Source organism: Taudactylus pleione, unplaced genomic scaffold (genome assembly GCF_031769625.1).
Source record: "Taudactylus pleione unplaced genomic scaffold, aTauple2 ptg000439l, whole genome shotgun sequence".
Taxonomy (NCBI): domain Eukaryota; kingdom Metazoa; phylum Chordata; class Amphibia; order Anura; family Myobatrachidae; genus Taudactylus; species Taudactylus pleione.
In genome coordinates, this window is record NW_028284841.1 from 1,046,584 (window position 1) to 1,069,459 (window position 22,876).

Below are 22,876 nucleotides of genomic sequence, written 5' to 3' on the forward strand. Positions count from 1 at the left end.
GGACCAGCAATGGACAACTCACTGTTTTGATACAAGGGTACTTGAAATTGAACAGGAAAATGGATGTTTTTATACACTGGTTGGTATGTAGATCTGGTCACTGTGGGTTTTGTGTTAAAAATAGTGATATAGTTGCAAATATGGTGCTGTGTCCTGGAAATGCTGAAATAAGCTTTTATGGACTGCATGGCAAGATTAATGACAAAGGAAGGACCACACAGTAATTGCATTTTTGAAGGTGCTCCCAATTTTGCAGTTTACAATAGAGGTTTCAGTGATGTCCATGACCTTAACACTACCACTGAGCTGGTTTGATATACACCACTACACACCACTTTTCCACTAACTACCACATGGCAAAATAGAACACTAGGCTAATAGAGAGCTTTTCCTGAGTTATAAATGCTTAAAATGATGATTAAGCTGTATATGCATTTGTAGAAAAAAGGAAAAAGAAGAATTAAGGTGGGTATCCAAATATGGTAGCAGGTCAAGCTTCAACCTAGTATCTCTACATGTTCTTGTGATACAAATGGGCCTTGACCAATAAGCAATGGACAGGAGTGATGTCATTGGGGTGTGGAGGACCATTATGGCTGAGGGTCAGGCCTAGAAAAGGATCCAAAATGAAGACAGGGAGCAGGTAAAGCGCAGTGGCGTATCTAGGGGGGGATCGAGCGGGGCATGTGCCCTTGGCGACATGATAGGACCGACAGAGGGGGGCGCCGTCGGCCACTGCTGCTTTACAGGTGGTCATTAATGTGCTGCTCTCTCCTAGTCTCCCACTCAAACGTCAACAGCGAATGATCACCTGCCTCCCGTGTTTTGCATGTAGTGTTATAACTGGAAAAAAATAAATATATATATGTACACAACAGAAAAGAGGAATTGACATTCAAGTAATTGTATGCCAACGTTTCAATCTCTTTATTGAGATTTTTCTCAAGGCTACCATATATATATATATATATATATATATATATATATATGTCTCCCTATTTCTACAGGTGTGTGAATTAAACTACCCCCAGTGTAAGTTTGGTGTATTAAAATTTCCCCCAATGTGGTGAATTGGACATGACCCTTATGGGCTGTTTTAACTCCAATGTGGGGGATTGGTCATGACCCTTATGGGCTGTCTTCACTCTAAACATCATTACAAAAACGTGATGTCAGTGAGTGAGTGATTTGGTATGGTGCAACAATGCTCAAAGATCTCTCCTTCTGGGGAGAGCTGAGGAAAATCTTGACCAACCAAGGGGTTAATAATTTATGTATCCATATAAAAATTATATAGCTCTTTTATAAATAATTTATATTGGAGGGGTGCTGTTTTTTAATTTGCTCTGGGCTCCAAAAACCCTAGTTATGCCTCTGGTAAAGAGGTAGCAGATATAACCCCCACCCACATTTTCCGTTGACTTATGCAGATAACACAAAACTGTATATAGAATATATATTTGCCTCTGTTAGGGAACAAGCAAATTAAATTTTTGAGGTCATAATCTTTTTGAAAACAGCTTTACGAAGGGGAAAATGCTATAAATGTGTAACGACAGCTTCGTTCGTGGTTACATATGCACCTAATAAGTCCTCATCAATGGGAAAATGACAGAAGCAAAATTGTATATAGCCCCCCCCCCCCCTTTAAATTGTCTCTGGATTCCCCAATAATGATCATCTAAAGAGAAAAGCTAAATGAATCAGCATTGCTCAAAGACACTGGTTCCATACATTCCGCCCGGTACATCTGTATCTAGTGCTGGAATTTTACACCATATTGGTCACATTAAATTCAGCTTTTCTAAGTTGGTAAATAGTTTCTTGAAAAAATCACTTAGTAGTAATAACCATCTTAGATCTGTTTCATATTATGCCATGTGATCTACTTAGTGTATACGACCTCACATTGAAACCTGTGGAGTTACAGGACATAACAGCTGGCCGAATGAAATTATGGAAACCTCTTCTAGCTTGAGAAAATCATCATGATCTACATGTCAGTGTTGGATTATGGTCGCTATGGATGTTGGTATCGTGTTGTCTTAGTAAACCTTACAATTTTGCCATATGAATCTCTAACCAGAAAACATTTGATTTAACACATTACAGAGGGTCATGTTGACATCAAGTCCATAGCATTCCTGTACGAATCCGGAAATTCCACTGCCCAGCATAATAGTTAGAAGATTTATGCAGGACAGTTGTATTTTCTTTATACATACTGGGACATGCCGGACTAGAGAATATTTGTTGTAGTCTGTACAAAAAACATGTTAAAGAGTAAGCCATCAGTGTCACTTACAATTTTTCAAGTCAAACCAACCATCCAATACAATTTTTGCTACTTGTGTACTTTACGGACTCATTGCAGAGAGAACCCAAGTGTCCTACACTCATAATTATTATCAATCATGGTAATGTCTAAATAACCTTCACAGAGAGGACCCTGACGTCATCAGCCAGTGGACATAGGGGGGAATATAACCTTGTGGCGAGCGTAGTGAGCCACCGAGCCAGAAGCGTGGCGAGCACAGCGCGCCCGCGAGGGGACAACTTTCAGTACTTGTGTACGTAAAGTACACAAGTACCATTTAAAACATTCATTGGGTTCTCTTTGCAATCAGTCCGTAAAGTACACAAGTACCCAATTTTTTTCTGGAGCAAGGTAACTAACAAGCCCCATTCCCATTATACCAACAGAGTTGAGGTGAAAAGAGACACAATTTTAAATAAAAAATAAATATTTACTCACTCTTTGTTAAATAAAATGAATCTACAACTAATAACTCTTTAATATAAAATAACTGGTATTTTTTTTACTTTTAGTCAAGTGCATTACTCTCAGCTAAGCATGTATTTCTTAAATATATTTCATTATGATATTGCACCAACTTATGGTACCATATGGACAGGCAGTTGCAGAGCCAGCTGCACTGTGGGCCTGATTCGAGATGTACGCTAACCCACCAGTTAGCGCACATCTCCGATATTTTGGGGTCTGCACATTATTATTATCCTTTATTTATATGGCGCCACAAAGGTTCCGCAGCGCCTTACACAGTACATAAATGAGCACACAAGAAAAACAGTTAATAGGAATACAAAACAATGCAGGACAAGGACAAGGTTTATAAACATAGCTGCATAACACAAGCAGCAGGGCCTCAGCAGCCAAATGTTGGGTGCCAATTGGCAAGTTAGGAGTAAATGTTACTATAAGTAGGGGGAGGAGAAGCACGTGAGGGACGAGGGCCTCGCTTTCTGAGAGCTTACATTCTAAAGGGGAGGGGCAGACAGACAGGGGGTCACAGATGTGGTAGATAGTGAAAAAGGAGCATGGAGCAGTGGGTTAGGATACATTCACACACATTCACACGACCCATTTACCGCATGTGCAGAACAGGTCCTGTGATCTCGCTGGCAGACATCCCCGCCCCCAAGCTGGAGCATGATTGACATGCTGCGGTGTTTGGGGGGCTGAGCAGAGGCGTGGTGGCCACCATTCCTAGAAACACGGAAGTGTCGCCCCCGTTTTCAGGGAGGGACGAAGACAGGGTCTGAGTCAGTGGATGCAGGGCCCGGTCAGGCTGCGGTAAGCTGCGGTAAACTTTAGCTTTCGCAGCCTGGCCAAAGGAGCAACCATCACGACGATAGGTAGTAGGCTGAGACCACGGGAGCAGTGCTGGAATCGCAGTTGTATGCCAGCCAGATTTTAGGTAACTGCAGCACGCCACAAGTCTGTAGTACAACAATTGGGGGTAAATTTACTAAGAATCGAGTTTGGGTGAGTTTGCAATCTCACGTGAGTTGAGGCATGTTTTTCATCTCGCAAACAGTACCGGCTCTAATGCTAGGCAGCTTTAGGCAGTTGCCTAGAGCACCGGCACCTGAGGGGGCAGCAATGAGGCTGACAACACAGTAATAAGGATGCCTGAAAGAGACATCATTTTACTTAAAACCGTCGGCGGCCACAGATCCTGTCAGTGGCGGCGGCCGTCCCCACACTTAGCGGCAGCTGTCTGGCCGTGACTGCAGTGCAGACATGTCATAGTCTGACATGCCTGTACAGCGCTGCCAGCAGCAACGGTCCCCAGCCCCGCCCCCTTCCTTGTCTGCAGTGCATGGTGGCTATTCCCTCCCCGGAACCAGCCACCAATGTGATGTATTCAGGGAGTCCCTTCTCCCAGCACTCGCAAAGCTCCGCCCCTTCAGAGGCTCCGCCCATTTATGTTCATTTCATGGATGCCTCCCCAGCCAGTAACATTTAATATGAAGAGACCAGAATCTCCTGCAATGACAGGTAAGTATCTGGGGAATGGGAGCTTTTTAGTGCAAGTATCTGGGTGATGGGTATATATTAATATTATTTGGGGGTCTATTTATGTTAACTTAAGGGGGTTGGTTGTATAATATTGTGTGGGGTTGTATTATCATTATGGGGTTGTGTACGAATTCTGTATTAGGGTATGTTTAAGTTATTTGGGGATAGTGTAAAGTTGTGTGGGTGTTTCTGTAGAAGATAATACAGGGAATATATCAATGTTTAGTTGGGATTTTGAGATTTGTTTTCTATACATATACTATATATATATATATATATATATATATAATATATTCCAGCAAGAGGAGTGGCACTCGTGGTCTGCGGTAAATGATCAACAACACAGATATATGTAATGTAAGGGCACTGGGCTAAGTACTGTATTGTAATTTTACTGTGAGCGCCAGATCTGTTGGACTAAAACGACCAGCACAACCACTTCACTATGGGAAAGAGATCCGGGTTGCAATGAGGGACCCTTTGGGATCTGACCGCCCCTGTCCCGCTCCTTCCGCCGGACATCAGGGTTCTTGTGCGCAGTGAAGCGACTCGCGGGGACAGCTGATATTGCATCAGCAGTCACCGCGCCGGAGCAATGATGAATTGCTCTGGCAGCCGTGGCAAGTCAGAATGTTAATTATCGGGTCCGTTCGGACACCGATAATGAACATCATGAATAGTCCCCCAAGTGATGTGGTAAGTCTCTTCTTACTGCTGCCTGCCTCTATGTCCTAACATGTAGTCTCCCCCCACCTCCACCTAGAAATCTTTCTGCAGCAGTGGCTTATGGACAGCGTTTGGCATCAGACTTCCGAGTGACTGGACCGCAGCCACACCAGCCAGAAGCAGGTAAGATTTTTTTTTTCAAAACTCAGGATGAGGGGAGGTAGGCTAAAAATGTTGCCTCGGGTGCCGTGACACCTTGCACCGGACCTGCTCGCAATTTACTAAAGGCAAACTTGCACATTTACTAAGAATCGAGTTTCCAATCTCGTGTGAGATTGTAGCAAACTCACTGTGAAATTGAAGTTTCAAATAGACCACCTCCTGAGCTGCGAGTTTGGCAGAAACATACACAGATCAGTGTGATTTGTGTATGTTTCTGACTGTATATCTAATATAAAGTGTTTTTATTAAAAAAAAAAAATGACATAGGGTCCCCCCAAAAAATCTAACCAGCCCCGGACTTATGAACCAGTCCTGGCTCCTAAAATTACGGGGAACAAAATTAGTAGGTTTCCACCGTAATTTAGGTAGCAGCACCAGGCTGCAGGACCAGTCCTTGTTTTAATTAGAGGGGGAGAAAAATGCATAGGGGTCCCCCTATAATTAAAACCAGCACTGGACCCAAAACGACTGGGTGTAATGCCACAGCCCGGAGACCCTATTACCGGGTCTCCAGGGCCAAAGCATTCTCACCCCGAGTCGCTCAGGCCAAGCCATGGATCTCAGGGGAGGTGGGGACCCCCCAAAAAAGGGGTCCCCCCCACTCCCGAAACCCCAGGCTTGGTCTGAAGCCTGGGGCTCTTCCCCGCACCCCTGGCCTGTGGGTATGGGAGTAATAAAGTGGAAAATCAAAGTAAACTATTGTATTTTACAGTGGAACTACAGGTACTAGCATGCCTGCCCTTTTGCACTTGTGGAACTACAAGTGCCAGCATGCGGCCGGCACCTGTACCTCCACTGTAAAATAAATAGTTAAATAAAGACAGAACACACACACCATATACAGTAAAAGTTTAATACACACATACCACACTCACACATACTTTCCTGCTGCCAGATGTTCCCATGAAGAAATCCGTGAGGAATGACCTGCACAAAAGATCCTATACTCACCTCGCGCTGGTCTCCGAAGCATCCAGGGGGTTCTTTGCAAAAAAAACCCCAAGTGCCTGATCCATATACTTACCATTAGCGGTGTATGTGTGCGACCACATACACCCCGGTAGTTTTGGGTCTGGTGCTGGTATTAATTATAGGGGGACCCCTATGCATTTTTTTCCCCCTATAATTAAAACCAGGACTGGCCCTGCAGCCTGGTGCTGGTACCTAAATTATGGTGGAACCCTACTGGTTTTGTTCCCCGTAATTTTAGGTACCAGGACTGGCTGACAAGTCCGGGGCTGGTTAGGCTTTTGGAAACTCACTTTCAGCTAAACTCACTTCTTTGTAACTTTGCGAGTTGTTAAAGGGTAAACTCACCCGAGTTTCGGTGAAGCAAAGAGAGTTTAAAAAATAAAAACGCGACCAAACTAGATTTACCCCTTGGAGTCTTGTAGTATTCAGTTTAGATGATGCGAAACTTACTGTAAAACAAATATTGACTTTTAAGATATTAATTTGCATTTGAGTAAATCCATATTTAAAATGCAGAATGTTCCAATAAAAACAAACATCTCACTGTTTATTTAATTGTTCTTCAAATACTGCAAGCCCACGCTGGGTTTGTACCCTATTTCCCATATGGAGCGTCAACATCAGCCACTGGATAGAATAGAATGGGACTATATGGCACAGATATTAGGACACGTGATGCCGGCTGACGCAATGCCCACATGGATCCTTGTCCTCTGTAATAGTTAGACTGCGACGGTAATCATTATGGCCTCTGTGTTCATTTTTCATATACAAAACACAGGTGTGGGAGCGCTAACAATATATCATAGAATGAATCTAATGGAATGTTGTAAATAGATAAATACACATTTAATAATACAAATGCACAAATATAAATCAAAAAGAATTCTGTACATAAATAACGGATAAAAAAAATAAATAAATACACATGTTGTCCTTATGGAAAAAGAATATCATCACAGATAAAAAAACAAATATTGAATAATGAATAAAATAATAAGTCCTCAAGATGGATACAAAAGTGCTGTATGCAGCGGAGATATTGAAGAAAAAATAATCTAAGTAATAGTCTAGAATCCAAATAGCCAAATACTGTTATAAAAATAAAGCCAAGTGAACGTGCTGGATATTTCCAGTGGCTTACCCGTTCGATGCAGTTAATAATGTGGGTATTCGATAGCAAAGGATCTGGGTGAAGTCTCTGCTCATAAGTCTCGGCAAGGAGAGCAGCTGATTGCGGAGTCTCGTAGTGTGGATAAGCGGTGCGGCTCTGTGACACCGAGCGGCTGGTAAGTGTGCCGCTCTTACAGCTAGCGACGTCTCGCTAAGCTGTTATTAGCAGTCTGGGGTCATCTCTTAGTTAGCCGCGGCATGTGGAGCCGAAATCAGTAAGAATTGAACAGGGCATATGTAGTAATATTATTATTATTAGTATTATTATTAATATTATTATCATTATGATTGTTCTTTATTCTTTCTTTTTTTTTTTTTTTTTTTTTCTTTTATTCTCACATTTCTTTATAGAGATTGGGTCTCCCTAAGCGAGTTATATATTGTATAGATTTTATTTTATATTATTCACAGTAAACTTAGCCCATTATTAACAATACCCCATGTCTGTTTTCATCAAGGTTTTTGATATACATATTTTGGAGTAGGAATAATCCGTGTTGCACCACTGCCTGGCCCCTCAAATTGGAGTTTAAATATATCTCATTTCTGGGACCATCCATTGTGGCGGCACGCATGCTTCGCATCCAACTAACACTTTTCACCATTTATGCATATGGTATACAAGGTTTCAGTGAGAAATCTATAGGATAAGTTTAGAGGAGCTTTTAACTTATACCTACAATTTTTTCTTCACATTATATAAGTGATTTTAAAATATTTGCTCAGTTGTCCTTTACATGTACATCCTGGATTGGATGTACTTGCATTCTGGTCATTGGTGCACTGTGACACCAGTTTGACGCAGAATGTAGGTCTTTCTCTGCCATAGTATGTATGTAATCTGTGTTTTTATTTATTTATTATTTTTTTAGTAAAGAATCAATAATTAGTTTTGATACTGTTATTTAAATCTTAATTAATGTTTGATATTATTATCTGTACATAGTATATTCAACGTTCATATATATTTTTGTATACTTATTTTTTATATTATTTCATTAAAATTATGTGTGTATTTTTTATATATTTATACATATATATTTTTTATTTTTATTTTTATTTTTAATCTTTTCCGATTGTGTTTGTATTTTAATACACACATTTTTGTTTTATTGATTTGAGTTAATAGATCCAATTTGTTTTGTTTTATTACTGAGATATGTTTCTTTGATTATATACAAGAAATAAGAAAAAAGTTTTCATCTATATTCAACAAGATAAAGACACTTTGTAATGAAGAGGCTGTTACACAGTGTTGCTAGTAAATTAATGAGTAACAGATGCAATGTCCACCTGCAACAATTTAGCATTTCCACCTGGAGCGATAAATACGGATGTCCTGGTATGGGAGCAATACCTCTGAGGAAATGGCCAGATTACCAGTGCCGAGAAACGCGTTAGGTGCTCCCATCTATACTCACTGCTCGTTTGATCTCCCCACTCCACCAGAAGCAAGACGCTGCTGACCGCCGTGTAAGGAGGCACAGCACGCCAAAGCTGAAAGGGACGGAGGAGACACCGCGCGCCGCATAGCTGAAGGAGTACCGGAGGGATGGCAACTATAGGGTAAGAGTATGGGCAGTGTACTATTCTACAAATACCCATGTTCCCGCATTCACCGGACTACCTTTGAGACATTCTACTCCACACCACTCTGTCACAAAAAGAGCTATAAACAACAAGTGGGTACAGGAGATTTTTATTATTTATTTATTTAATATTTTAAGTAAATCGTGGTTAATTTATTTACTTATATTTACACACAGTACATGTCCAAGCGCTCGTTTTTTACATTAATTTATGACACTAGAATTTAATTGAGCAGCTATTTTTCCGCGCAACACGACAATTACCCTAAATCTATAATATGGTTACAGTTTAGAAAATGTGTGAGTTTATCAGTAAACTCTCACATTTTTTAAACTTGGCCAATGTAATAGAGTCCGAGAACATGGAAACTCGCATGTTTTTAGACTCAAAATACTCTCACGATTAAAACTCTCATTCAGATGTTTTCCCATTTTGAAGATAAAACTCGACCAGTGTGAGAGTCTCCTGCTAAACTCTCACATATACTAAACTCTCACCCTATTACATTTGGTCCCATGGGTTGTTGTTGGGTGCACAAAGTAGCAGCCTTTGCAGATCATAACTGTATTTCTCTTTTTTTGCTTTCATCCTGTTTTCCCTCCCCTGTCTGAAAGTTGAAAAACTCTGAGGCCTTGTACATATATGCTGACTTCCTAATTCAATAGCACGCTAAGCCTGCTTTCTTTCCTTCTGTAGTAAAAACTCATTTGTCCCACATGATAAATCCTAATGGATCTGAGGAACACAGTTAAGTCACACATTTTATTATTGTTTGGCAGAGGGATTATCTTGAAGATGAATGTGCTTCCATGTCCCTTATACTGTATGCTATGTAGGCTTTAAGGACCTCATTCAGAGGCAGTCGTTAGTTGCAAGCGGTCGCCCTGAATCAGGGCAGTCGCTTGCATCCTGAACGACCGCCTCCTTGTCGATCGCTAAGCTGTGGGTTAACACCCACAGCGCTAGCGACTGACATGGGTGATGGTCACGATGGTCAAGACCATCGCGACCATCGGGGCTTACAACCAGACCCTAAGGTTGGGTCTGGGCACTCGTAAGCCCCAGGGAGCATCCTGCCCACTGACATCAGCAATGATGTCAGTGGGGCCGCCCCCAAACGGCAAGCGTTCCGGTAGGAACGCCTCCATTTGGGCAGGCACGCCCCCTGCCCGCCTCCCAAATGGGGCGAGCTGTCACTCACCATCGACAGCTCACCCCCTTTGGTGCGAGACCCCTAGCGACGGAGCGCCAGTCGCTAGCCAGGTCTCGCGCATGCGCACGACGGAGCCGGCTCCGTCGTGTGTATGCCCAGTGGGGCAACATCGAGTCGGTTGCGAGCGCTCAGCGCTTGCAACCGACTCTGAATGACCCCCTAAGTCCCTCCAGTCAGCTTTTACTCATTTCATTTGGACCAGCTAGCGACCCAGCTCTAAAAACAGATCCTGACTTCTCAGAAATATATACAGCGGTGCGCAACTAAAAAACATTTGGCCACATGAATGGTTGAGGAAAACCTGTGTTGGGAAGCAATGAGATGAGGGAAAGATGAGGTAAGAGAGGGGATGAGAGAGAGACGGGGTAAGAGGGGGAGAGAGATGGGAAAGTCAGGCAATGCTGTGTACAACAGCTAGCATCTAGCAAATGACAGGTCCTTAATACTAGTATATATACAGTCACTATATTGGACGCATACCCAGACGGGGAAGGTAACGCTCTATAGGGGGAGCATAATACCCCTATATGTGTTAAAGTGTACCTTTCTCAAAAGGTCATATTTGGTACGCTTCCATTTTTATGTTTCTAATTATATTCCCAATAAAGTGTAAAAGATTTTATGCTATGGTGGCTACCTCTCTTTGTGTTTTTCATGGACATATATTATAAGAAGTTTGCACAAGAGAAGAGCCGCATCTAAAAGAGGAATAGAACAGAAAATTTATTGGAATGGTGAATCTGCAGTGAACTTGTTAAAAATATTTCATATACTTCTTATAGACTGTCTGACACAATTTTGATAAAGAATTGTGTTGTACCCACATATATAGTGGTATATTACAGCCATTTTTTATTGAAGGAACTGAATGGTGAAATCATCACATCACAGAAATTATAAGGATTATCTCAAAAAACAAAGTGTTTCAAATAACTAGAGTGGACTTATGGAGTAGTGGTATCATCATGATCTTCATATAGAATTAGTGTGAATATATTGATTGCAATTGCTTTTGAAGTTTTTTGAAATCCCATTGGGAGCGCACTGAAACTTTTTTTCTTTTGCCTGTGCTAGTGTGATTAGGGTGATTAAGTGATAATCAACATTGTTCTAAGTGCTGCCCTATTTAATGTGGATCGCGTTTGTTTAAATTGCCTTTTTGTACACTACTTAATTTTGTACTTACAAAAGATGTGATGGTCGTTCCAATTTCCCTTCATCCCAGAACACACGATATACAGCATACATACTATGCAATCCTCCAAACAACAGTACAATCTATCATGCCGGAGCATTGTATCCAATTAGTCTTTTCTCCTGTACACACTATGCAGTCATCGTGTAGATCACTGGCAGCTCAGGTGATGTCTTCAGAGGACAGATTGAACCAATATATCTTGTGGTCTTCTGGGTGAGCGTACACAAAGTACCATGTGCATCACATCATTCACAACATCTTCCCATCTGACGTACAGCACATCAGATGTGAAGAAGCGATGAATGATGCACGTGACCGTGCGATTGAGAGTATACACTATGTGACGTGAAAGATATGTTGTTTCAATTTGCCTCAAAACGACATATTGTCCAATATATCACCGAATGTGTACCTAGCCTAAGTCATATCCCTGCAATCTCTACCAGACAACACAACTCTGTTACAACCTCCGAGCAGTGGGAAAAAATTATATTGACCAAATAAATGCTCATTAAGCAACAAAATAAAAAAATCCTTTTGCAGCGGTATCGATCTCCAGTAGCCCCTAAGGTAATGAATGATAAGTGCTTCCCACTTCCAAAAACTCTTTGGTAGAAAGTCTACAGACTAATAACTAAAATTACAGGCTCCCAGATACCTCCAGACCTAGCCGCACAATAACACTATCCCAATAAAAACCTATACTGTCAGTGCTTTTTGTCCTACCACTGCAAATCCACAGAAGCCCCTTTCTGCTATAGACTTTCAAACTGGAGTTACGGAAATTATGGTGCTGGTGTGAATGCACAGGATTAGTGGCAGGCTTTCCGTGTGCATGGTTATCCTGGCTTGTAATCAAGGTGTACCAGAAGTAAAAACTATGCCGAAAGCTCTGGCAGCTCCTACCTGACCAAAAGAGGGTCCTCAGGCATTTAGGACCTCATTCAGAGTCGGTCGAAGCGGCCGCATGGTCGTACGGGAAAAGGGGCCGGATATTCAAATGATTCCCTCGCTAGTTGCGTCCCTAAGTTCGGATCGGTAGCTGGCCGACCAAGGGGAGGAAGCGGTCGGAATTAAAAAAAATACGCCCCCTTCTCGTACGCATTGCACTTCATCTCCGGGCATATAAGGATTAATAGAGACCATCGGGAACCATCGAAGCTGGTCGTAGAGCTTAAGGTTGACCATACCCTCTCTTAAGCTCTACGATCATGTCAGTGTAAAAACCTCCCATGTCACATGTGCCATGACGCTACTTTGTTAATTATGCACTCCCATAAAACGCCGTTCGCATAATTAGGCACGCCTGCGTTCGATCTCCACTCCCCCGTTTTCAAGCACCTTCCCCTGTTACCACCCACAAACACCTCATTCTGCGACTCAAACTACCGACCTGGCTGTGTTCAAGGAGAGAGAAATTTCTGATCGTAGCAGCTAGTTTGTGCACGCGCATTGCGAACTTTACGCATGCGCAGTATAGCGAACATCGGTGGCGTAGGACCGTGCGGCCGCAACGACCGACTCTGAATGAGGTCCTTAATACCCAACATCTTTCATACTGCATATATATACAATCTATCTATCCTCAGTATAGTTAAGGTGCCTACAAACTAGGCGATATTCAACACGATCCACCCGATTCCGACGCATCAGAATGAGAGATCGTGTAAAATATGTCCAAATCGTGAGTGTCCACTCACAATCACAATGCCGATGCGCATACCCACTGGTCGCACATTGCATCTTCAGATTTTGCCTGCTGCAGGCAAGACCTGACAATCTCAGTCACGATGCAATGGAATAGTTAGGATGCACGATAGATCGTGGGTCAATTTGGACAGTTTTTAATATCAAATCATGGCCACGACTGTCGGGGAGCTACCGGGGGAGAAGTCCGACATAATATCGTATCGTGACCACATCGCCTAGTGTGTAGGTACCGTAACCCATAATCCAATTAAAATAATCCATGTTCCATATCCTGCAGTTAGAGTTTGTACACACGGGGGTTGAAATCTTATGTGCAGCGTGTGTTCTGTTATATGCGCTTTACCAGTGACAGTCCAGAATATAATATAACCTACTGGACCTATAAACAAGTACTTCAGACAAGCATTTGTTTTACATCAATGTCAGAGCTGCAATGTTCAGATGCTTTATTGCTTGGTACAAAGAACACTATACTGCAGGGGGCTTTCAGTGCTCTATAAAAAGTGAGGACAAACTGTTGAGTTTTATGTACATTTCTAATTTTCTTCCATCTATCTGTAAAGACCCTTAGTAAAGATAGATACATCTGTGTCCGATTCATGAAGATGTAGCCAGTACTACATAACAATATATACCGTTATATCCATAGTGGCAGAATAGAATATTTGACTCACACAGACTGACTAGCAGGATAACTGTAGGCCCAGTGTGCTGAAACTTAAAGGTCCATGAATTCATTTCTCTATGAGCTTAGAAAATAATTTCTTTTAACAGCCATTTTCTGCTTCCGTATATATTACACCAACAGATCTTAAAAAGTAATTAACATAACCCGAGATTTTAAAAGTGAAACAGGATTCTCATTTGCTTCATATTAATGATGTAAGTACAAGGCACAGGAAATACATCTGCAGGAAAGTGGGGGTGAGAGAAATGAGAGAATAATGCACAATACAGGAGGATATATCACCTGTAGTAATGTATCTGGAACTGGCAATTTTTCCTTTTAATTCTCAGCAACACTGCACTGTTCTGAGAGATATTCAATGTATGTCACTCTGAATGGTCATTATGGTGAATACCCTCCAACTTCTTCATCATTCATGTCATATTTAAAAAAAAGTTGTCCTCAGCTTCATCAAGACCTAGGCCCTGATTCAGACCCACTCGCGAGCGGCTGTCCGCTCGCAAGTGGGTCGATGTTCTGCACTGAGCATGCGCACGACGGAGGAATCTCCGTCGTGCGCATGCGCCAGACGCGACGAGAGAAGGAAAGTTCTTCGCTAGTTGTGTCTGATCAAAGGGGGCGTGCTGTCGATGTTGATTGACAGCACGCCCCCTTTGGTAGGCGTGCCGGGGGCGTGCCTCCCTGACGGGGGCGTTCCCACGGGAACGCCTCCCGTCAGAAGCCGGCCCACTGACATCACTAGTGATGTCAGTGGGAGTGATTTTGGCTCTGATAGAGCCAAAATCACTCCGGAGCTTGCGGTTGAAAACCTCAACCGCAGGCTCCGGCTCGCAGTTTAGATGGTCGCGATGGTCAAGACCATTGCGGCCATCAAACTGCACGCTCTATGTAACAAATAGGGCTGCAATGAGCACCATCCCACCAAGCCTTTCTCAAGCTTTCCTGTTCTATACCTTGTCCCAGTGGCGGGCTGGCCCGGGGGGCAGGGTGCCATGTGCCCCCCGGGCCGCAGCGTCATGCGGGCCGCGGGCAGTCTGTGTCACTGTGACACAGACTGCTCCGCGTGTGTAGCGCTGACCGGACGGAGGGCTTGATTCAGAGCTGGACGCTCTGAAGGAGCGCCCGCTCTGAATCAGGGCATTTTTTTTTTTTTTGGTGCGTCCTCCTGGACGCTCGCATAGCTGTGGGTTACCACCCACAGCTTATGTGAGCGTCCATGATGATGGTCGCGATGGTCAAGACCATCGCGACCATCGGGCTTGCGACGAGACCCTGCGGTAGGGTCTCGCTGCCGCAAACCCTGGAGTGATTTTGGCTCTATCAGAGCCAAAATCATTCCCACTGACATCACTAGTGATGTCAGTGGGGCCGGACCCCATCACCATCACCATCGACAGCACGCCCCCTTTGGGGCAACCTCCGTCGTGCACATGTGCATTTGGGTACCATCGACCCACTTGCGAGCGTCTTGCGCTCGCGAGCGGGTCTGAATGAGACCCGGAGTTCGGTCAGCGCTACACAAGTGACAAACACACAGCCGCCGGCTCCGGCAGCTGTGTGTTTGTTTTGATCAGCAGCCAATGAGAGTCTGTCAGACTCTCATTAGCTGCTGCTGCGCCCACTGCAGGAGCCGCTCCATCTTCCAGCTCCCGCAGTCGGCAATGGGAGAGGCATCATAACGTCATATGACGTCTCTCCCATAATGCAGAGCGGCCCGGCCCAGGAAGGACAGACGGAGGAGCGGATGGCGACGGCGGGAGCGGGGATTCAGGTGTTTTTTTTTTGTTACTATGTGTGTCTACTGGGGGGGGCTGGCATTACTAGGGGGAGACCACTACTGGGGGCACCACAAGGGGGCAACCACTACTGGAGGCACTGCAAGGGGGGACTACTACTAATGGGGGCAATACAAGGGGGGGACTACTACTACTGGGGGCACTACAAGGGGGGGACTACTGGGGCACAACAAAGGGGGAACCACTACTGGGGGCACTACAAGAGGGAGGGACTATTACTGGGGGCACTACAAAGGGGGAACCACTACTGGGGGCACTACAAGAGGGAGGGACTACTACTGGGGGCACAACAAAGGGGGAACCACTACTGGGGGCACCACAAGAGGGAGGGACTACTACTGGGGGCACTACAAGAGGGATGGACTACTACTGGGGGCACTACAAGGGGGAGATCACTACTGGGGGCACTACAAGGGGGGACCACTACTGGGGATTATAACTGGGGGCACTTCAAGGGGGGGGGACTACAACTGGGGAGGACTACTACTGGGGGCACTACAAGGGGGGGGACTACTACTACAAGGGAGGACTGCTACAGGGGCACTACAAGGGGGGGACTACTACTACTATGGGCACTACAAGGGGAGGGGACAACAACTAGGGGCACTGCATAGGGGGAGGGGACTACTACTAGGGGCACTACATAGGGGGGAGGGGACTACCACTGGGGGCACTGCATCGAGGGAGCACTGCTGGGGGCTCTATAAAAAGGGAAATACTGGGGGTACTGCATAGGGAGGAGACTACAACTGGGGCCACTATTTAAGGGGCACTGCATAAGGGTTACCACTATTGGGGGCACTGTATGGGGTGTGGACTGCTACTGGGGGCACTATATAAGGAGCACTGCATAGGGGGTACCACTACTGGGGGCACTATATAAGGGGTTACTACTGGGGGCACAAGGGGCACTGCACAGGGGGGACCACTACTGGTGGCACTGTATAAGGGGCACTGCATAGGAGGGATCACTACTGGGGGCACTACTGGAGGCCTGCATAAGGGGGTCCTCTCCTGGGGCACAGGGGGGCACTGCATATGGGCACCACGACGGGGCTGTCCATAATCTTTATTTTTACTTTACATTAATCCCATATGGACCCGCCTCCTCCCTGGAACACTTGAGGGGGGGGCGCCGTAGCACACACGTTCTTCGGACACCCTGGCTACACGCTACTCTTCTGCCAGGGCCGCCTGCATGCATTTGCCCCCCAGGCTAAAAGTTGCCAGCCAGACCCTGCCCCCCCCCCAATAGCATGAACTAAATCCATCCAAAGCCCTAAAGCAGAGCTTATTCAGTGTTTTAGAAGAAGACCATCCTCCTTTGCCACCAGAAGCTTTCTCTATTTTAAACATGGGAGGGCAGGGTATATTAGGGCATTTATCCAAATGTGGACTACTCTTTTAAGAGATAGAGCAAAACTTTTACATATACCTGCTTTTACATATACAAGCTTTTATATATACCTGTGTTTAGCTCTGTAATAAGGTCTGTGCATATTTGCCTACTTCTAACTTGCTCTCTGGGAGATCTGATGGGGCAGGATGAGGTGGGGGATGTGCAGGCGTGGCACAGAAAATTGGGTCACTGTGGCCCTGACCCCACTGTGGAATTTGTGCAATGGGTAATGGAAAGTGGGTCCAAGATGATGCAATTCATTGCAAATTGTGTCATCAAGCCCTTGACTGCCCATTTCAGTAGACAAATGGGTGGCATATGGAAGCCTGGTCTACTCTACCCCGAGTTGGGGAGAGCTCCTAAAATTTGTGAGTCTCCAAACTTTCTGGGAGAGTAGAAAGGTATGGTTTCTATTTTAAAAAATGGTGTCGGGACTCAGAAGATAGGTGCCAGTGCTCACCTAAAGATACAATTGATACAAGATCTACAGCAGCTTCCACACTCTGGTCAAGCCTTCATACACTTATCGTATTCATTTCTGAAATTATTTTGCCAATTTCTTCCTGTTTCCAGAACTATTAGATATACAATTCCTCCTTCAGACCTGTACTAATACATTACCCTCACTCACACCTGTAATAACTTATTCCTGTCCCTTACCTCTGGAGTAACAAATTACCCCTGCTCACCCCTGTAGTAACAATTTCCCCTTCCTCAACCTGTGTGGTAACACATTCCTTTTGCTCATCCCGTGGTAATACATTTGACATTTCCCTCCCTCACCTGTGTAACACATTCCCCTCCATCACCTGTGTAGTAACACATTCCCCTCCCTCACCTCTATATTAACACATTCCCCTCCTTCATCTGGTAGGAACACATCCCCCTCCCTCACCTATAGTAACGCAGTCCCCTCTCACTGCTGTTGTAACAGATTTTCTTCTCTCACCTCTGTAGTAACACATTCCCTTCCCTCACTATTCAAATAGGGGAACCACACCAACAACCAGCGATGTTTGACAGCACTTGGGACGACAGTTGGTGTTTGAATATTAAACTGTGCTGCAGCCACGATGAGACAGTCAGGCAGGACATTGCACAGGGGGAGGAAACATTTTAGCCCTTTTCATCTCCTTAAGGGGGGCATCCACTACACGATTTTAGCAGGCTATTGAACGATAATGATGTCGTTATCGTTCAATCATTTAAAAATCTTTATAAATCGTGCAGTGTTTGGTCGTTAACGATCAACGATGCGCGCTCCCGCTGGTAGTTTGATCGTCTCGTCAGTCGACTGAACATGCAGGTCAATTTCACTTGATCTATTAAAGATAGTTTGCAAATCGTTTGCAAATCGTTCAGACTGAAAGATAAAATTTCAAGGGAAAAAATCAAGGGAAAATCGTTTAGAGATTGGACAGGGAGTAGATCGTCTAGTGGATGTGCCCCATTAGGAGTCGAGTTTCGAAAAATCCCTTCTGAGTGAGCACCTACGTCACAGTAGGAGTATTCTCCCTGATTTTCACATTTCTAGGTCCATGGGTTTAGGCTGGGCATTGATGAGTCAGTCAGTGAGTCAGGACATTTGATTTTATATATATATATATATATATATATATATATATATATATGTTCGGGTAGGGAAAGAAAGAATGGCATCTGTATCTGCTCAACACTGGCATCATGGACTCTTGTGGATTCGGCGAACAACACATATTTGTATAACTTCTATGCTGAATTTTGTTTTGGCAGAACACAAGTTATGTTACTCATAGCAACCAATCAAATATTAGCCTTACTAGAACACACTAATAATAGCTGATATTTGTTTGGTTTCCATGTTTTAAGCACCCACATGTCATAGTGTTTGGAACACAGCACATACAGACTTCATTTGTAGAAAACAGGGTAAATCTGAATTTATCAGTCTCAAGACGGAATGTACTAAAGCCTGAAATGCGGTCAGAAATCGGAAAACCCCTGACTTCAGAGTTTTTGCCGCATTCCCATATGTACCAAGCTCCGAAATGCGATACATTCCTGGAGCTTGGACCACGCCATCTGCAGCTTTGCCCAATAGAAGCCTATGGGCTTCTTATCACAGTGTGCTGTGAGAGGGATCCAATCGAATCCCTTCCAGCACCCCCACGGTACGTGTCATATGGCGCATGTGCAGAAGGACTTCTTTGCCAAGTTGTTGCATGACTTGTTGTCTTTTATAGCGTTCCTGCTAGGCTGTCTCAGCAGGGCGCCGCGCCCTGCCCTATTTCTGAAGGGCAGAAAGCACCGTGCCCTCCAGCGCGGCACCCCGCTACTAACAGCCTGCGTGTTCTGTCCTCCACCCGCGGGCCGCAGTGTCCCGCGGGTGGGGAAAAACGGCAGAGCAGCGGTCACCACCGGTGAATGGATGCCGGGCGCAACCCTAACCTTAAACTTAACCCTAAAAAATCAACGATAAAACATGTAGATATTGTGAATGTGTCGGCATTTTAACCATATCGAACTAAATGCATGTCTACATATTGATTGTTGACCTAATGACCATGTCGCCATTTAGAACATGTCGATCTTCTGAATGTTGCTAAGTTGACCAGATACCCTTACCATAGTTCACCAGCCCTAAACAGAGCGCACAGAATAGCGTAGGGATCAATATATCCCTAATTGGTGGCATTTACCCACCACTAAACTCATTCAATTTGGAATGCAATGTAAGTATTCTGCTTGTGTGGCCTTACACTACCAGAAAAAAAAGAGTCTGTTTACTATGGTTTTCAACACAAATTTGTTTATTCCACCATATCACTAAATAAACCCCAATGTTGAGCTATAATATACTATAATATAAATTACACATGTTATTTAAACATGAAATTTTCCTTTTTTAATACAACATGTTAGTGAATCTCACTTTATGGTGCATACACAAACAATATCTAATCATGTGTTTGAATGGATACAAATGTTTGCACAGTGTTAGTACATAACTCCTATATTAATAGAGATCCTTTTAATAAATCATGGATTTTGCAACATGAAGCCTACGTGCAATTAAAGACCTTTTTCAATCACGCTGTTTTCCCTCGTATATTATATGTTGCAAAACCATTTGCTGGAAAGGTCACGTATTTGGAATTAGTTATGTGACAGCTCTGGGATTTAATATGTCCACATGTATTGAAGAAGAAAAAATAAAGTATTTTGCCAATGACTTGAGTTATAAGCATCTTGCAAGGAAATGCTGTTAGGTAACACTATACATATAATCCATAAAACCATCCCTCATTTTCCACTGCAATGATTCCCTCAAACAGAGAGGTCTGAATTATACATTTTACTGGATCCTTGCTAATGGAGACTGCAGTTACTCTGTTATTTAAGGGCTGCATCTGGGTAATGCAGAACAGTGTAACTGCAGAAGACACTTATAATTATTAATTAGGGCCACCAATGAAGATCACATGTTAAAATGATGACTGTCAGAAGAGATTATTGGACTATACATCTTCCAAAATATTTAAGGACCACTAAACTTTTAACATGTCATGCTACTTAAATAAGCTACTGATGATATTCACAAATATACAGGTTTCGATAGCTTTAGCACGCAAGCAATCTAATACTGTCCTATACAGGACTTATTGCCCAATCTCATTTTTCTGTCAAAACCAGGAATCAACCGCCGTGTATCTTGCACATTGCACTGTGTAAAATATGTTTAACCAATTTATACCGAAAGCACAATCCCTTTAATGGTGGCTATTCCCATTAGGGGCAATTTATACCTACGCCATCATTGCATTACATGGGAAAGCTTATATCTGGCAAAACTCTGCCAAACTGCTGGTGGTGACCCCTTGATTTACGGGGCAAAGCCATATCACCCATTTTTGCCATTCACAGGGCTTTCTGACATGATATTCCCATAAGATTGTTTCAAAATTTTAACCAAGTTGTAATGATACAGTATCAATAGCATAACATTATTAACTTCCACAATGAAAATATTGTAACTATACATTTTTTATCTTTAACAGTGGCTATTATTATTATTATTATTATTATTATTATCATTATTATTATTATTATTATTAATGTATCATTTATTTGTAAAGTGCCACGGTAATAGACAGCGCCGGACAGTAGCGGGAACGCCATGCCTACAGAACCTGTGGATAACTTGGTTCCCGAGTGATAGCTAACAGAACCGGAGGGCAGCATAAACTGCTGCTGCACAGTGAGCTGACCTTCCGAAATTTCAACGGTGCCAGACATAATATGGTTTCTCTGGGCACAGTAAATGAATCCATATGTGTGCATCTAATGTCATGATGTTATATACACGTTTTCAGAAGCTAAGCATTACACTTCATCAGCCAAGAAGGCAAAAAACCCCACTGAAGTTAAAGATGATTTTTACCAAATGTACAGTATTACACAATGTTATGTGCAGTCAGTGCCTTACAGAGTACCTGGCACTCTCATAGACATATCACTACTTTCTAAAAAATCATATGGGAACATTTTGGGGGAAGTTTTGTGATAAATCTTTCTTTAGAAAGAAAAAAAAAGCAAGAATTTTAAGCTGAGCAGCCATATTAATTTACACTACACAGCCAATCACTTTTCAGGAGGCCCTCCATGTGATTCATCTATAACACCTGCTCCCATAGGTTTGCCAGTAGATGCTATCTGTACTATGAAAGATAATAGATGCTTGCGATCCACAATACACCCGGCTGTTAATAACCTGCGTGATAATCACCAATCACAAACCAATAGATACCTAGAATATAGATGGTTAAAAAGCGCTCTGGTTGGGGTGCAGGTTAAATAGTCTCATATGTCCCATAAGTGTACAAAATATGTCTTATAGTAATAGTCACTGATTTTAGTCCACTTGTTTATATTCCATTTCCAATTCTTCTGTACAGTAAAAAACCTGGTCTCTCCACTGGGTTCTCACACCATTACCCCTCAATGTCAGTAGGCCATAGAAGACAAAAGTGGGGAAAACATATAGTGTAAAACCATTTACATTTATTTCAAACAAAGTATAGATAAAAAGTGGTCGCGTACCATCAGGGACCTTTAGATGAAAGGCACAATATTAAGCATATAGGGGTATATATTGCTCCCCCTATTAAGCAATACCTTTCCACCGTTAACAGGATCTGAATGGCTGCAACCCAGGATACAAGAACGCGTTTCAACCAGTAAGTGGTCTTTCTCAAGGTGTGTTGTATGGTAAAGCTGGCCAGGTTTTATAGTGAGAAGTAACTCCTCCCCTCAAAAGGGGCTTAACTAATCTGTCTGCACTTCTAAATAAAAAGGTCACCGTTCACATCGTAATGTCTTATTTTATACCACTATGTGTGTGGTTCAATTTCCTAATAATGTTATCTTTAACCAAGATGTGTCCGACTGTATATTTAGAAACCGCGATACATTCCACCCGGTCGATCGCATCACGTGTTTGCCATCCCGAGTCACATGGTATTATTGTAGTGACAGCGGGGTTCCGTGTTACCTAGTGGAACGCATCACGTGTTCGCCGTCCCAAGTCACGTGGTATTATTCCAGCACGTGACTTCGGTAGAGCGTTCTAACCGGAGAGTGATGTTTATTAGCATCACGCTCCACTTCTCGGCATGTCACGTGATATATATCACGTGATAAAACACGTATTGGAGTGCAGTGCTCCCCTTTAGGGATTATTGCATTCCAGTTTCAATGATGTGAATTACTGTCACGTGACGCGCGTGAGTGCTAAACTGCTTATTGGGAGAAATTTCTATTTCCAAGCAGTTTATTATATGCTCGCTATAGTGATGCATTTAGTTAACCTTCTACTATAGGGTCAGGGAAAATGGTTGATGTGACGTCACTATGTTATATCCAGCGGGATCACTGATCTATAATTAA

The 22,876-nt window shown here is 43.3% G+C and overlaps 1 protein-coding gene across 2 annotated transcripts in view; it reads right to left on the reverse strand.

Annotated features, from left to right (window-relative positions):
• MKX (mohawk homeobox) overlaps positions 1 to 22,876 on the reverse strand; it is a 160,886-nt gene that overhangs the window by 103,928 nt on the left and 34,082 nt on the right. The window lies entirely within an intron of this gene.